Source organism: Pteropus alecto, unplaced genomic scaffold (genome assembly GCF_000325575.1).
Source record: "Pteropus alecto unplaced genomic scaffold, ASM32557v1 scaffold339, whole genome shotgun sequence".
NCBI lineage: Eukaryota > Metazoa > Chordata > Mammalia > Chiroptera > Pteropodidae > Pteropus > Pteropus alecto.
The window spans coordinates 946,765-952,066 of NW_006442509.1; the positions used below are offsets into that span (position 1 = coordinate 946,765).

Sequence of the window (5,302 nt, forward strand, 5' to 3'; positions counted from 1 at the left end):
TATATGGTGCCAGGTAGGGGGGTGGAGGTTGTGGCAGTTACACGCCGTCCTGCCCTGAAGGTGGCCTACTGGGGTTCTGGGGCCCCTTGGGAGACGGGCGCGTCGACACGCCTGGCTCGGCCCCCGCGAGCCCGCCTCCCCCCTGCCTCTCTTCCTTTGTTCAGGGGGCAACAAAGCGAAGAAGCTGTGTTGGGGCCTGAATTCCAGCGGAGGGAAGTGGGGACCCCGTAAGTAAACAACGGAGCCAACAGGCAGACAAAGGACCACGCGTACTGGACAGCGGTCAGTGCCTGCGGAGACTGGCGTGGGCCGGGGGCGCTGGAGCCCCCTGGGAGTGGAGGTGCTGCAGAGGTGACCGCGGGACCAAGGCCACCGCCCTCATGGGGCGGGGGCAGGAAAGGCCCAAGGCTGACGGGGTTTTCATGCTGCCCTTGGTGTGACCAGGCCAAGGCCGTGTGTGTGTGTGTGTGTTGGGGGAGTCGGCCTGGTTCATGAGGGCGTAAGCAGGAGTGGCCCGAGGCCACACTCTGGCTAAGCCGTCCGAGGGAGGCTGTGACGTCGCACCTGCCAGGAAGGATAGGGGCCACAGGGAACCACCGGGACCTCTTGCGGCCGCCCCTGTGGCCAACGCCGAGCAGACACAAAGGCCGGCGTTGCCCTCGGCGTGGGTGCGCCTTGATGCCGTCTCCATGGGGACGAGGCCTCCAGAAGCCCCAAGGCCTGGGTCTGGATGACGCACTGGAGAACGTGTGGCTCCTCCCCTGCCCTTGGTGGCTCAGCGAAGGGAGGCGATGGCATGCTGTGACATTAATAAAATCGTTTATTAAGAACTTCGAACGCGTGGAAAAGAATGCAGAGCGCCTGCCGTCCCAGCCCCTCCCCGCTGGGCGCAGCCCCCGGGCGAGTGTCTCGTCGGCTGCCACCCCGCTCGCCTGCTGAAGGACAAAGGTTTCCGCGTAAATGTTTCTCATTCAATTCGATTTCTCCGTGGGGTGTGATATTCCATTTCGTGGACGTCTCGTCATTTACTTGCTGGTTCCGAATTCTGCTAGTATAAATCCCCACGAACACTGTCTTCGTCCACTGCCCTGCCCGTGCCCAGGCCTCGGCTGGTCAGAGCTGCCGCCCGCGGGCAGGACCGGGCGGGAGGGCTGGGAGCTGCGGGCTGGGAGCTGCAGGCTGTGGACAGCGGTTGGTTCCTGTGATCTGTGAGTCGGCAGGTGCTTATGGAGCGTGGACCAGGGGTGGGCATCACCCCAGGGGCTGCAGGCGCAGGCACAGGAGGTGAAACCCGCCTCACCACGCTGCTCCGGCGCCGGATGGAGCTGGCCGTGTCGGCAGCAGGCATGGAGACCAGAAAGCACAGGCTGTCGGGGTGATCGGCACGGTGGGGAAATCGACCAGGCCCTGGAGCCAGGCGGCGGGGGTGCGGGCGCTGCGTGTGTGTGCGTGTGTGTGCATGTGCGTGCGTGTGCGTATGTGTGGAGGTGACAGCTCAGCAGAGGTCAGAGTGTAGGGCCTCCGTCCATTCATCCACGTGGCCAGGACGTGAGGGCCCCAGCCGCACTTCACACCGGCGGACCATGTGACCAGGGGCTGAGACCTGAAGCGTGTGACCTGGTTTGGAGCCTGATGCTCTTTTCTGGATACCGCGTGCTTCCCCAGCCCGCTCTGCCTGCACATAACCTGCGCTTCCGGTGACACGTTACGCATGTAGCGCAGGGCGAGCTCCCTGGTGCCTCTTTGGACACAGGGAGAAGGGTTGACCTGGGCAGAGGTCACGTGCCCTGCCCTGTCCCTGTTCCCAGCCTTGCTCAGCTGGCCCTGTGGCCCTGCCCATTCCAACTCTCTCCCTGCACAAACCCACAGTCCCCACCCAGGACCTGCTGCCTGCGGAGCTGGACAGACGCCCCAGGCACAAGCCCCGGACTTGAGGAAATCTACTGTCAATTTAAAACAAAAAGGCCAGCTGGCAGACAGGGGGACAGACAGCGTTGGGCGTGGTGGACCCGGGACCTCTGCCTCCAGCCACGGCGAGGCCATCAGTCAAGCCTCGTGGGTAGTGCTGGCCGGTCACCACCCGACTGGTGTCCATTCCATGAGGCCAAGCTGGGGACAAGCACAGCACTTCTGTCATTTCTCCCTCGCGAGGACGTGTGAGACCCACAGCATCGTGGGAAGCAGGACACCGGCACAAGAGAGAGGCGAGAACATGGAGTTTAGGCCCGGCCACCGCACGACTGCCCCGACTCACCCCGCCACACGTGTGTGGCCGCGCACATGGGGACTGGCCCTCCCTCTGGGCTTCTGTTCCGGACCCGCACCCTCGGCATCTCCACCGCCTCCCAGCCCGCGCCTGGCCTCGGGCCCCTGCTGCCCAGACTCTGCAGGGCCCCCACCCCCAGCACGTGGCACTGCTGGGACCTTTGCGTCTTTGGGACGAGACGGTGGTGTCCACCCCTCTGGAGGTGGGGTGTCATCTTGTGGATGATTAGCGGGGCGCACGGCAGTATGAGCCGAAGGAGAGAGGGGTCTTCTCTTTCTGTGTGTGGGTCTGTACCTTCCAGGTTTTCTATGTTGGTCACGTGTTCCTGTGTACCATGGCAGGAAGAAAGTGTCCCTTCCCCTCCTAGGTTCTCCCCATTGGTCCAATAATTAAATTGATGTGAGAGAGAAAACGACCAGATTTAATGCACGTGTCCTTCTGGAGCCCCACACAGGAGAGGTGCAGGGTCAGGGGAGATGGGGGTATGTGACATTCTGAGCTAAGGATCAGCTAAGGTGCCTGGGGCCTCAGAGGGGAGGAGGTCACTGCCAGACGATAAGAGCAGGTGTGCGGTCATTAGAAGCTGGGCCTGCCCTGCAGAGAGGTCAAAAAGGTTATTTCCGGTGATGACTTGTTGTGGGCCGGGCCGCTAATTCCTTGCTTCCAGGCGGCTGGTGGGGGAAGGGGTGGATGTTTCTCTGGAGTCCGCAGGGTCTGGGCTGCCTGCAGCTCAGAACCTGCCTGCCACCCGGGCACATCTTGGGGTGACTCATTCTGAACTCCTACGGTAAATAAAGGAAAAAATAAAACTCTAACAAGAGAAGGCCATGAATGCCATGAGAACTTCGGCGACATCCAGCAGTGACTCTATGGTGAGGTATAAAATGCAAAGAATGAGCGCGAAGTTCATTTTCTCAGAGCTGCGGGTCGAGGATCGGGTTGGTTCAGCGCAGAAAGGCAGCCCCCCCGGGTTAGTGCTGTTTGCTGCCCTGGCGCCCTTCACTGCACCGATGCCCTTCGAAGTGGGCTCGCCCTGCCCTGAGGCCTCCCCACCACCCCCCGGGGAGAGGACAGCAGCTGTGACCTTGCGGTCCAGGGGCGAGGCGAGATCCCCAGGCCCAGTTCCGACCCAGTTCCAGCCGCTCCCTCCTGGAGCTGCAGACAGGCCCGGGGCCAGAGACAGTCACACCTGCGGAGGCAAGTCCTCTGACTGCAGATTTAAGGGTGGGTGGGGCGGGGCGGAGGCAGGATGAGCCTGGGGACACGTGAGGCTCCCGCTCAGATTCTTCCCCAGGGCAAGGCCAGCTGGCGGACAGAGGGACAGGCAGAGAGACTGCAGCGGGAAAGGGTGTGTCAGGGCCCAAGGACACCGCTGACCACACGTGAACGCACCACACGCATGCGCCCGTGCGCACCGCAAAGCCAGAGACACACGCAAAGCCGTACGGGAACAGACACACAGACTCAACCACCCCCACTGCGCAGTTACGGGCGGGACACACACAAAGGGCAGGGACCCTGCCCAGCCCCACCACCTGCATAGGAGACGAGCTTTGCTAAGCATCTACGCTAATCCTTCCTACTTCACCCAGTTCTTTTTAAAAAAGATTCGGGTGGCAGCTCTCTAACTTGACTTTTCTGCTGGCCAAGGACCACGAGTGCCCTTGCCACACAACCCTGAAAAGGTATCCAGGTGTCAAGGCAGAGGGTGATGGAGGTGTGGGCAGGTGGCCGACCGGGCCTGGGGTCCAGGGCAGCATTTGGCCTTTGAAGGGGACAGCAGATGGGGTGGGGGGAGCGGTAACAATGGATGGGGTTAGAACCCAGGCAGGCCCCTTGGGCACACGGAACTGTGGGAGTGGAGGGCATGTGGCTTGGGCCTGGCCAGGCACTTGGTCTCTAGGCTGGTTGGAGGGTGGGGTCAGAGGACGTCCAGCTGGTGTGGGGCAGAGAGGCCAGGGGCAGAGAGGCCAGGGGCATGGAAGCGCCGTGTCCAGGCAGGAGGAGACCCCGGAAGGGCAGTGGGGGCGGGGGTGGGTGTTCAGTAGTAGTCCACGGTGTTTAGCAGAAACTTACTGAGCCAAGGCCACGGCAGGTACAAACTGCGAGGTGACAGCGTCCAGGGAGATGCGAGTTTACTGTGAGGAGTGGGGTATCTGGGGTTCTCTGCGTAGACAGGCCCAGGGGGGCAGGTTGGAGGACAGGACGCCATGCGCGCTGCTGCGCTCCTCGGGAGGAAGGAGCTGCGACGCGGATCCGGCGCGGGGCAGGAGCACCGGCCTGGGAACATGGAAGCGGAGGGGATATGACCGGTGGCCGGACGTTACTAGGAAGGCTCTGTGTGGCGCAGCGGGGCCTCCAGGCACCAGAGGGTCTTCCTGGGTCAGGTCCTGGGGCTGGGGCGCAGCGGGCAGCGCCCCTCCCGCCCCTCTGAGGGCGGTCACCGGAGGCTTCGCGGCTTCGCGGGCTGCAAGAAGCTCCGGAGGGCGCCGCGGGCGAGTGAGGCCTGCAGAGCGCTTTGGTCCTGGGCCGGAGCCCGCGGAGCCAGCGAGGCTGGAAGCGCCGTCGCCACGTGGCTACTGCGCCCACGAGGCTGGGCCGAGCTGCCCGGCTTCCTCCCACTCCAACCACTGGCCCCGGAGAGAGCTGCGTCACTCCAATCGCCTGCCTTCCCGCTGTCCCCACCGGACTCAGGGCCTGAGGACAACGACTCCCCCGGGGACCGCAGAGGGCACCTTCCGAAAACGCGTCCCAATAAACGCCCGGAACTTGCTAGGGGCTTGAAGCCGGGACCGCACGTGCTGCGTCCCGCAGCCGCAGGAGCGCCTCTCTCTGGGGTGGGGGCGCGCGCGGGCCCGGCATGCAGGGCACCGGGTGGGGGGGAAGCACCCTTGACTGTCACACGGGGGTGATTGGACCTAGGGGAGCCCAGGTTCCGGTTCCCCCCTCTGCGCGCGGGCTTCTCCCAGCGTTGCCCGCCCCCGTCCTGTGTCGCGACCCAGCCCTGCGCCCCAGGCCCCACTTCCTGGCCACCCG

General features: G+C 63.8%; 1 long non-coding RNA gene across 1 annotated transcript; it reads right to left on the bottom strand.

Annotated features, from left to right (window-relative positions):
* Positions 1 to 802: 802 nt before the first annotated feature.
* LOC107196441 lies at positions 803 to 5,287 on the bottom strand. Its single transcript, XR_001517842.2, has 2 exons — positions 4,343 to 5,287; positions 803 to 3,048 (listed from the first exon to the last, which is right to left on the bottom strand). It is a non-coding gene; the product is annotated as an uncharacterized LOC107196441 (long non-coding RNA).
* Positions 5,288 to 5,302: the final 15 nt, after the last annotated feature.